The sequence below is a fragment of the Pseudorasbora parva genome, chromosome 22 (genome assembly GCF_024679245.1).
Source record: "Pseudorasbora parva isolate DD20220531a chromosome 22, ASM2467924v1, whole genome shotgun sequence".
Taxonomy (NCBI): Eukaryota; Metazoa; Chordata; class Actinopteri; order Cypriniformes; family Gobionidae; genus Pseudorasbora; species Pseudorasbora parva.
Genome location: NC_090193.1, coordinates 20,117,589 through 20,129,588, shown reverse-complemented (window position 1 = coordinate 20,129,588; position 12,000 = coordinate 20,117,589). Strand labels below are relative to the sequence as shown.

General features: G+C 37.2%; 1 long non-coding RNA gene across 1 annotated transcript; it reads right to left on the bottom strand.

Moving 5' to 3' along the window:
• Positions 1-8,017: 8,017 nt before the first annotated feature.
• Positions 8,018-10,602, bottom strand: LOC137058190 (uncharacterized). Its single transcript, XR_010900616.1, has 3 exons — positions 10,316-10,602; positions 9,686-9,720; positions 8,018-9,331 (listed from the first exon to the last, which is right to left on the bottom strand). It is a non-coding gene; the product is annotated as an uncharacterized lncRNA (long non-coding RNA).
• Positions 10,603-12,000: the final 1,398 nt, after the last annotated feature.

Genomic DNA, 12,000 nt, shown 5'->3' with positions numbered 1-12,000 from the left:
TGGACACAGAGCTCTGTAAACAGCCAGACTCTTTTGCAATTATCTTTTGTGTCTTGCCCTCCTTGTACAAGGTGTCAATGGCCGTCTTTTGGACAACTGTCAAGTCAGCAGTCTCTCCATGATTGTGTAGCCAGAACTACACTGAGGTCTTTGCAGGTGTTTTGAGTTAATTAGCTGGTTAGAGTGTGGCACCAGTTGTCTTCAATATTGAACCTTTTGACAATAATCTAATTTTCTGAGATACCGAATTTGGGATTTTCCTTAGTTGTCAGTTATAATCATCAAAATTAAAATAAATAAACATTTGAAATATACCAGTCTGTGTGTAATGAATGGATATATATATTATGAATATATATATTACTCATATATTACATCTCTCTCTCTCTCTCTCTCTCTCTCTCTCTCTCTCTCTCTCTCTCTCTCTCTCTCTCTCTCTCTTTCTCTCTCTCTCTCTCTCTCTCTCTCTCTCTCTCTCTCTCTCTCTTTCTTTCTCTCTCTCTCTCTCTCTCTCTCTCTCTCTCTCTCTCTCTCTCTCTCTCTCTCTCTCTCTCTCTCTCTCTCTCTCTCTCTCTCTCTCTCTCTCTCTCTCTCTGTTACACTTCATTAGGTTTAGTGACCGCACTGCATCTGTCCTTCAGGTTATTAATGCAAATAAATAAGGCACAGTGGAACCTGCTGTAAGGGAACTCATTTGTCCTACCTGTCAAGCTGATGGATCCAGTTTTGTACAATCATGCTTTTTTTAGCACCCTTCTAATTGTCTCTCTCTCTCCCTCTCTCCCTCCCTCTCTCTGTTCAGCCCTGCTCTCTCAACAGCAGTAAGCCCCATGAAGCTCACTTTGGTTGCTTTGCTTTGAGAACAGAGAGCGAGGGAGAGGGCAACGGACCCCCGGCTGCAGGTCTCCTGCTCTAATAGCGGAATCGGATTAGAGAAAGTCCCTCAGCACGAGCGGTGAGCGACCGCGTGTGAAAGCTCTGGCTGTCATCAATATCGCTGCAGTCACACGGAAAGATCCTTCAGCAAATCCAATTGCATGCCATGAATTCTGAGGTCCCAGCAGAAACTTCAATGGCCTTTTTTCATTTTTTATCTCGTTCCTCAGGAGAATATTCAGCAATCATGTCAGTGTAATGTATCACAAAAAGGCAATCACATAGTCCTCAGGTTCAGGACTGGAGGCAGAAAATGCAACTTTAGTACTTGATCTTCATGCCGTACAGAGACAGTATAACATTCAATCCAATAGACCATCTCTCATATGTTGCTTCATCTGATTTTTCCCACTCAAAGCAATACCTTTCTTATTCCACATATGGTCTGGATTTACCTTTCCATCACATAATTTAGCCACATATACGTATTAAAGCGACTTCGGCCTTGGCATTAATGAAAGATATTTTTTTATTTCTAAACAAATAATATGACAAATATTATTGCTGTTATTGTTGTTTTATGGCAAAAGAATACCTTAATTAAAAAAACAACTAATATGAACTCATTTGAAGTTCAGACGTCTTTAGAAATCAGAATTAACTAGTAATAAAATGTAATTTTAACATATTTAATTATAATTTTGCAAAAAGTTTATTCTTTAGCATAAAAAAATATATATATTTTAAATTATAATGCAATTTTTTTCACTATTTAAATGTCAATTTCCACTAACCCCAAAGCATCTCAAAATGGCCCACCCAACCCAATCTCACAGCAATTCAAACGTATTTTATGAGGTAGCTAATTCTTTGTAAAACTTTTTTAAATGAGTAGCTCATTTATAAATCCATAAGATGGTAAATGGACTGCATTTATATAGCGCTTTCAACAGACCCTATGGCCATCCAAAGCGCTTTACATGTTGCCTCACATTCACCCATTCATACACCGACAGCGGTGTCAGCCATGTAAGGCGCCATCCAGCTTGTCGGGAGCAGTTGGGGTTAGGTGTCTTGCTCATGGACACCTCGACACTTGGTCAGGTGGAACCGGGGATCGGACCACCAACCTTCCGGTTTGTAGACAACTTACATGAGCCACTGACGCCAAGATCATGCTGTGGAAATACAAACTGGAAGACAGGACATATAAGCGCATTGTTAACAAGGGACAAGGCTAATTAAGGTCTATTGCTTGCATTCACAATGCCTATTTTTTAGGCCCCACCCTCCATTGGCCACACCTATAGAGGACCTTAAAGGGAACATCTCAACACAGGGGTTAAGGAATGCGTTCCTGGGTGTCTCCTCTGGCCCTAAACATATTTCGCTTTCTTGGTTTGATACATCAGCTTTCTGGTATGCTAAATTTTAAAAGGTTTGCTATGAAATACCTGAAAGAACCACAGCTTACCTCAAAAATATGACACAAGTGCCCTTATTATCTTGACCAAAACACATCATAGTAAACGGTCGCAGCGCAACCTCAGCGAGCACGGCTTGAAGTGTCCAGCTGCCCTTGGGAGAGCGAGACAGAAAAATTCATAGACAAACTCTGACCTAGAGAGCAGAGAGGGGGGGAGGAGGGCTGTGTTTTTTAGAAAGCTCTGAGGGAAAGGGTGGTCGGCATTACTATGTGATTGATTCCCTGGCTGTGTTTCCAGAGGGCTGGACTGATCCCGGGTCAGATGAGAATGTTCCAGCTTAAGATCACACCCTGGATATAGATGCATCTGAACCAGCCTCAGGCATCCATTCCTTTAACAAGGGCACCAAAGCTTTACTGCCCTTGCAACAGTGTGTCTCTGCCATGAAAAGAAACACTTTATTCAACAGAAACTCCGCACATACATTGTGTTGAGTAAAATATGGCATTTCTTCACATGTTTCAGCTAAATTTGGTAAATGTAGGAATAATGAGTCATATACAGTTAAAGTTGAAAAACTATTTATTTTCACATCCAACAGTTGAAGAAAACTGCTACGCCCTTACTTTATGCAAACAGCGGATAATGGGGTAAGTTATCACAAAAATTCAATTACATGAATGTGTTTTCTCTCTTAGTATTTTTATTTTATTTTTTATAGTTGTATCCTCCAAACTAAAAGTCTTATATCCTTATATTTTGAAATGGTAATTTAGGCCATAACTCTATATATTGCATTAGTGTGACAAGGATGTTTCTCACAAATCCCAGGTCGGGGCAAGTTATGACATGCATTTTACTATAATGCTAATTTATTAATTATAGTTTCATTAAGTATTCTGTTTCATGACTGTATAAATCTTGGACAACTTTAAATTAAATGTATGTATTTAGGCCATAATTCTATTTATGGAAATGGTGAGACATTGGTATTTTTCATGATTTCCAGGTCAGGGCAAGTTTCCAAACTGTTGAATGCTTGGACAATTTTAAATCAAATGTTACTGTTCACATTTTCTCAATGTGACAACATACCCCGATAACAATATGCTATTGGGGCATGTTGTCACAGAAGGTCAACCTGTGTTCAATGAACTGTTTTTTTGGGGGGGGTTTTGGATTACCAAAATAAATATTCGCCATTGGTTACTTTATTAAGAAATGATCTGCTAAAAACTGCAAACCAGCTTTAAATCTGCAAAGTAAATGTAAGTGGAACTAAATGATGCTCCTGTAATGTATTTTGTCATGTCTTGGGTAAGAGCCTCTATTTTAAGCAAGATTGTAAGAAACCATCTTCTAAGGATATTTATGCAATGCAAATGTAAGTGGAACTAAATGGGTCTTCTATGTTGCAATTTTATAGCGATATGGATGTCCTGATTAACATGGTAATATCTTAGATTATGCTGAACAGACGCACTGGCATGTTATTGGATATTTGATGCGATGAATTAGAGCAGTTTCCGATGTTAAACTGCTTATTGAGCATTTTGCATCAAGCAGAAATGGAGTTTATTCGGGCTGAAATCAATTGAGCTGAGAAGCTCAGCAAACTGTAGTTAGGCTGCACAGAATTGAGCCGATTGAATAACATTGAGCTGAGTTTGCTGCTGGAGTTAATGCGAACTGAGCTGAATCGACTGGAAACTAGTAGAGCTAAGCTGGGTTTGCACTTTAGAAGGGTTTGCACATGCTGGTATCTTCATCATGGATGCTATCTGCAAAATATAAGCAGATGTAAATGCCAATTAGGGCCTGTGTGATTTTCAGAAGTCCCTGTTTGTTTTTACCAGAGCATTAACATTTTGAAAATGTATTATCCTCTCAGATTCCAAATAAATATTCATACACTTCATAAACAGATCCATTCGCCCGGTGAAAAGCTGGAATATATTAAATGTAATGCTAAAAAAAACAGGTGCTGAAGATTATTTTACGAGGATTTTCAGGATTTCCCTTGTTCCAACACACTCTTGCTAATTTCTTTCAAATTCATTGCATCTTGTCAGCAGGAAACACGTGATGGTGTCCAACAGAGGCCCGTCTGCCGATGCAAAGCTGATGCACTCAATGTGGCGTAAAGTGGCATGCAGTGATTTAAGTAAAGGTCATTTCATCTGACAACATGACAACTGTTAGCAGGGGCCACTGTTCTGTATTTATGAGCGGGCGTGTGCGCGTATGCATATGAGCGTGAGTGTGCGTGCATGAAAAATCCATCTTTTCTGAAAGTGAAGATGTTTTGACTCCCTTTACATATTTCATTTGAATCCGCCCTAAACAAAAAAATGGAACAGATTTAGTCAAGATAGGTTTTGTGTTGTTGGATAAAGGTTTTCAGCTTTCTCTTTCCATTTATATACCTATATCTCATGCTTAAATAAGCCCATCACTATGTGTACGGGGGGTGTCTCTCTGTGATAGAAGAGGAGCTTTTTATAAGCAGCGCCGGCTGCCTGGCGCAAAGTCGTATAAAGAATACTAATGACGGGTCTTTGTGTGGCAAAGGCTCTGACCTGGGGAGAGAAAGAGCGTGCAAACATTGCCAATTTAATGGCAGTAACACAAAGACTGAAATAAATATGCCCGCTAAACTGCACCAATGGGACTGCACCAGGCGTTTTGATGGTCCTTCAAAAATATCCGCGGATAAATCTTGAATAACTTTTCCTAATCTCGTTCTCTCTCTATTAGAGCCGCAGTGAAAGTCTTAATCTCTTATGCCCAACAATGGACATTGAAGCTCGACTTTAATATGCAGCCGGGAGAGAATAAATTGCCCATTGGAATGAATCTATCTATCTCCCATTGACTCACTTTGGACATGTTACGACAAGGCAATCTGTTACGGAGATGAGTTTTGTGTTTCTCTAACACTGATAGTCTTTCAGACATCATATTCTCATATTAGAAAACCTGCGTGGCATATAAATCAGTTTCCTTTAGATCAGTGGGGTCGGGCTCCACTAGAGGGCCTTCCAAAGGGCCATAGGAAGAATTGTATTTAAAGTAACATATTCTATAGAATTAATAATAATATTGTTATTAATACATTAAAACATTTTGGGATCCCAGCAAGCAATAGCTGTCATTTCACCATCTCAGTTAACTTGACCCAATATAGTCCGGATAAGAGTAACCCACTTCTAGCCAAAATAACCTTGAATTTGGTTACATGAATTTTGATTTCATTTCTTTGAGATGTTTATGTTCTATATGATTAGTCTGTCCTTGGGTTATGGTAAGCCGTCTATTAAATTTTCATTGACAGCACAAATTTTGCCTTGTTTTAACCTATAGACGTCAGGGCTGTGCTTGAATGGATATTAGACTTTAAACACAAAATCGCTTTCTGGGATAGTTCACCAAAGGGAAAATGTTGTCAATTGCTTACTGGTTATCAACATTCTTTAAAATAACTTATTTCGTGTTTAGCAGAAGAATGAAACACATACAGGTTTGGAACAACATGAGGGTAAGTAAATGATGACAGAATTTTCATTTTTGGGGGATTTGTTTCATTTTCACCCAAAAATGAAAATTCTGTCTATACAGTTTTTCTCAATTGTTTACACACAAATACTGGTACTTGAGACACAAGCACTACAAGCACAATTCCTGCTTTACACTCAAATTGCAGTTCTAAAACATACTTTTTCTTTTTCAAAATACTACACACAATTCTCTGCATTTGGCACAATTTTCATGCAGAAAATATCTTGTTTTCCCAAAGAACGCACTGCCATTCAAATATGCACACTGTCTCATCTCATGGGCAAACACCTGTCACAAAGTTTTACAATTAGCAAACAGAGCTTTAGCATAAAAGGGCAACAGGTGAGCTTTTCTGTTTTGGAGCAATGGATGCCAACATTGGGGGGAAAAATACTGTAACTGTATGTACAGTACATTCTTCTGTTGTTTTGTATGTAGACCACTGCATGCAACTTTGTGTTGGTTGTTTGTACATTGTTTTTGTGGGAAAGATACAATATATTTGTTACCATGTAGGCTATTTGTGTGTTCTGAGTATAAAAACAATATTCTCAAATATTTTGCAACATAGGCCTACTTTTGTAGCCTGTCGGTACTAAGTAACGCTGAACTAAAAAAGACCTAAGTAATTATAATGAATGGAGAGGAAGTGTTTTACATTCATCATAGTGTTTTGCATTGAGCACATCAGTGTTCGAGTGGTCCTTATAAATGCATATTCATATGATTGTTTGTGTGTGTCATTTGAAAACAAAATACCATTTTGAGAAGCAATAACATTGTTTTGCAGGAGAATTGAGGGATTTTGCCAATTGCGTGTGTGTGTGTTTTGATTTGTGTGTAGAGTTCTGAGAGTATAGAGGCATGCTTTCAGAAGATGTTTGAGGCCTAAACAATCCAGAAAAACTGTAATTTGTGTTCCCAAGACGAACGAAGGTGAAAGTGGCAGTTATACAAGACCATTTTTAAACCTTAATGGAAAAAGTTATTCCATATAACGCTATAAAAGCGAGCCACTTTCAATCATCTCACAGACTTCAGCCTAGGCAATAGTTCAATAGCATTCCAGTTATGAACTTTACAAGTAGCCTAGGCCTAATCAGAAACAGAAATATCTAACGCATCCTCCCAGAAACAAAGTCACAGCGTGGTGCCTTCATTTAAGAGTAACACCTTCAAAAAGTGAAGGTGTTAAACCAACACACACCTATGCTCATATTCGCAAAAAGTATGAGCAATATATGTGTGGATGCGCTAAGAATGTAAATGTTATGGAGCCAGAATAGTCTCAAATATAATACATTTACAAAACAAAATTCATAAATGCATAGCACAATTCACATTTGTAAAATCTGATTCGTAAATTCAAAACACGATTCATAAATGCACAAGTAAAAGCATAAATATTTCCCCAAATGCTCACACAAATGCATCTTACCTAAATAAATGTAAAATCTTTACACAAATATGTATATATCAAGTTCTTGAATTAATTTCCATCACACATTTATGAAAGATGTTGCATGCATTTATGGATCGTTGAATCTGCATTTGCGAATCGTCACACGTGCATGGACTGCATTGCATTTGTGTGTGGGATTTTTGAGACCTTCCTGGCAGGTTAGGGTTCGTAAATATCTTTTTTTGGAGGACGTTCTGTTTAGCCAATCGTGGTGAGCTTTTAATCCACCAATCAAAACGCTCCTTACTGATCAGACTCAAGAAGCTCACTCCTGCCCTTGTTCTGTGCATTCTTTCATGATCGGTTGTTTCACGACCTTTATGTAAAGACGTTTTAATGGGTACTCTTATTCTAGCACCTGATTAAAATTTCTACAAAATTATGATTTATATTGTTCGCACAAAATACAGCTACCCGGTTAGCCTGCTGTCTTATTCACCAAAGTTGCATACCCTGTTTATTCATGTTATCTTTGAAAAATGACTTTGTGTAAGAGAAATAGATTAAGTGGTCTTTTTAGATCTCTTTATAGTTTCATAGGCAAGTCACAGGTTACAATATTTGTGTAGATCTGAATATACATCTTATTACTAGCACTTTTTACATTTCACCTTACCTTTAGGGCTGACCTCTGGTTGTTGCTCATTTTACTAAACTACATTTACATATGTAGTCCTAATAATTCATACTTTACACAAATTTAGTCACTCATTGTATTTATTCACAAAATATAAAAAACAATATGACAGAGTTCACAAAAAAAGAATCATCCTTGGGTTATTCCTAATCTAAACCTGTATGACCTAATTTTCTCTGCTGAACACAAAGGGAGGTGTTAATGTTAACCTCATATAGAAATATTAAGCATAATAATTTTCCTTATTCACCATTTACTTTACATTCACCATTTACTTTTTTGAACCAAAGAAAAGTGAATGGTGAATAAGTAAAAATTCTATACCGATAAATAAAAATACGCCAAAATAGTACAAATAAAGTACAGCGCATGCAAATGATGCAATGGCTGGCAAATTTAAATATAATAACATAGAAAAATACAAAACAATTTCAGTGCACTGTTGTTATGTTAACAGAAAAAAAAATGCATTTCATCATTAAAATGTACATTTTCTCATTTGAAATAGTTACAATCATTAATTAGTTTGCTGCAATTATTATAATAATTAAATTGCAATCTAAATATGTAATGTAAATGTAAAATGTATAATGGCTGTTATTGTTGAATCAATAATATTTGTTGTTTTAATGTGCCTGTGTTTTAGCTGTTTTTCATCACTTTTATAGCAGGTTACATTGTTATGCCAGTAGGTGGCAGCAAGGGCTGTTCTAATGAGTTAGTAGGTTAGTAAACCATTCCATTCAATGCTGATCCATACAGAGCACCGCACACGACGTGCAAGACAAAAAAGTAAATTGTGCCTACGATTTACTAATTCGTCCCCTAGATTAATACATTTAGCCTACTATTTTCCCTGCATGTCATGCTCTGTAGATTCATTCTGTTGTAGTAGCTAATTCTGTGACCCTAGTTATAAGGTTAGGATTAGGAATAGGTTTAGTAGTAGGTTGGATTTGCTCAATATAGCGCCAACTAGGGTCACATGATTTGGTCGGTCACAGATTTTGGAAAACACCGGAAATCCGGCGCTTCATTTCATAGAGATCATTGTATTGACTAACGTTGACTTCTGTCATCTGAAAACCCCTTTACCACTACAAGAATACTATGACAAAGATATAGATATACAAGCAAATGTGGGGGGAAAATTATGTTTCACTGGTGCACTAAATAGATGTATTATAGCAAACAAAGTTTAGTCATGTTCCCGAGTAATATCTGCATGCACCTAATTCTGCAGAGGACATATAATACACCATTAGACAGCAATAAATATGAGAGTGAAGTCTGGTCCGGAAGGTGGATCTAGAACCGAATTCTGTCCAGGTTGTCACAACATCTCTTGTTAATCTGTCTTCACAAACTGCCCTGAAATACAATTCAAACATCAACAAGAATTGTTATAAATATAGCGTGAGATTTGTACATTCACAATGCTCATTTGGCCTCGGTGGTGAAGTGTGCGGAAAATTCTGCCGGACTGAAATTTTGTCTTTTAGTCATTCAGACAACTTTATAATACAACAATAAATAACTCTCAAAACTAACTCAGCTTGTGATGATTTCAGTGTCTACTGTCTCCCTGTCTGCAGAGCTGCTCTCAGAGTCACTTAATGAATATTTCACAATTTCATTTAATAGAACTATCAACATTTATTGTATCATAATATACACACACAGGAATCTGAGATTGTACTTACAGGAATCTGAGATTGTACTTACAAGTCAGATGGTTCATATCGCCTCAAGGATGTTCTCTGCACAGCCATCAACATAGAACAGTGGAACATAAACAATTTCTTACAGAGCCAACAATATGTGGTATACAATGTCAGGTTTATTAGAAATAAATAAACTAGAGCATAGGTGAAAATGCAGGGAAAAAAATAATATACAGGATATACAATATAATATCTTAAGATACCAGAATTTACGTTTAGGTTTTACAGATGCATGGTGATATACATTGTCAATACTAAGATCAAAACGTGTCTGAAATCGTTTCAGCCCATTTTCACGCTTTGTGTGAGTGACGTCACCGATTAACAGTGAAAACTTTTAGGTTAAATAATTAGATTAACATTACTTCCATTCATGACACATTGCCAGCAAAGCTATCAAAACCTCTTATCTACAGATAATATGTGATTAAGAGCCCAAACTTCCTAATAACCCAAGGCTAACGTTAGCCTAACTTACCTATATTTAACGTTAACTTAATGGTTGACTCTAACAGACTTTTTCCGAAGACACTAAACCATTTCTCTAAAGTAAATATTTAACAGAAGCTTGCAAGAAAGTGTCAGGAACAGGTGTGTGTATTATCTGTGTAATTTTAGGGACTAAACTTACCTGAAGTGAAAACAACAGTGGCAGCTGCTTGTCAGACGAGTTGCCGCCCCATTTCCATGGTGATCGTAGGCTAACCGGGTAGCTGTATTTTGTGCGAACAATATAAATCATAATTTTGTAGAAATTTTAATCAGGTGCTAGAATAAGAGTACCCATTAAAACGTCTTTACATAAAGGTCGTGAAACAACCGATCATGAAAGAATGCACAGAACAAGGGCAGGAGTGAGCTTCTTGAGTCTGATCAGTAAGGAGCGTTTTGATTGGTGGATTAAAAGCTCACCACGATTGGCTAAACAGAACGTCCTCCAAAAAAAGATATTTACGAACCCTAACCTGCCAGGAAGGTCTCAAAAATCCCACACACAAATGCAATGCAGTCCATGCACGTGTGACGATTCGCAAATGCAGATTCAACGATCCATAAATGCATGCAACATCTTTCATAAATGTGTGATGGAAATTAATTCAAGAACTTGATATATACATATTTGTGTAAAGATTTTACATTTATTTAGGTAAGATGCATTTGTGTGAGCATTTGGGGAAATATTTATTCCTTTACTTGTGCATTTATGAATCGTGTTTTGAATTTACGAATCAGATTTTACAAATGTGAATTGTGCTATGCATTTATGAATTTTGTTTTGTAAATGTATTATATTTGAGACTATTCTGGCTCCATAAAATGTCATTTCCTTTGAGCGGAAGAGCAACAGTGCCATCTATCGGTTTGGAAAAGAACAGCAGGCGTGCGTCTCGGCAGAACTCTCTTCTTCTACTAGTCGCCAGTGTAAAATAAACGACATGCGGACTTCTCATAAGCGCGTTCGCGTGCTATCCGGTGCTGTCACAGTATTAGCGTATCTGACAGGTAACGTGCTCCCCGATGATTGACACGCACTGATACCTCAAGCTCGGAGAGTGGGGTTAAAATGATGGATGTCTTCCGGCTCAAAATATAAACATTAACACATTAAGGGACGTTTTCACCTGCAAATGGACCAGGGGATGTTTGACTATAATTAATCACGTGGCTCGTACATACTCGATTTGCATGCAGTGTCACATTCTAATACCTGCTGCATTTCCCGGCTATGCATTATGAGCCGTGAAATCTATTCCATTGGCCTGCGTTTGAGCAGCGGCCCTCCACAGGTAGGCTACCCCATTTGCATTGGAACTAAAAGGGGTCGGCAGAAAATGCAGTAATGGTAATGCAGTGCAATAAGCACTGGGTGCAGCCCGTTTAATTTCACCACCATATTTCTGAGGAACTAGTAAATGCTGGAATGGGATTCTTGAATGTCGAGATGATGGGATTGCAGATAGTGTATGGAAGTTATAGAAAGTATGCAGATTAGAGTCTTTACATGCATATCTGTATTTAGTGGGGTCCAAAAAGTCTAAAACCACTTTGAATATTTATTAGGCCTTAGTTATTTTTAACGTTTTTGAAAGATCTCTCAAATTTAGTGTGAAATATTCTTACAATTTAAAAGAATAATTTAAAAATATATATTGTATCGCATTTTAAAATGTAATTTATTCCTGTGATGGCATAACTGAATCTTAAGCATCATTACTCCAGTCTTCAGTGTCACTCTATCCTTTATTCTAGTATGCTGATTTCCTGTTATAAAAAAAACATTTCTTATTATTTTCACAGTAGCCTAAATGGACATGG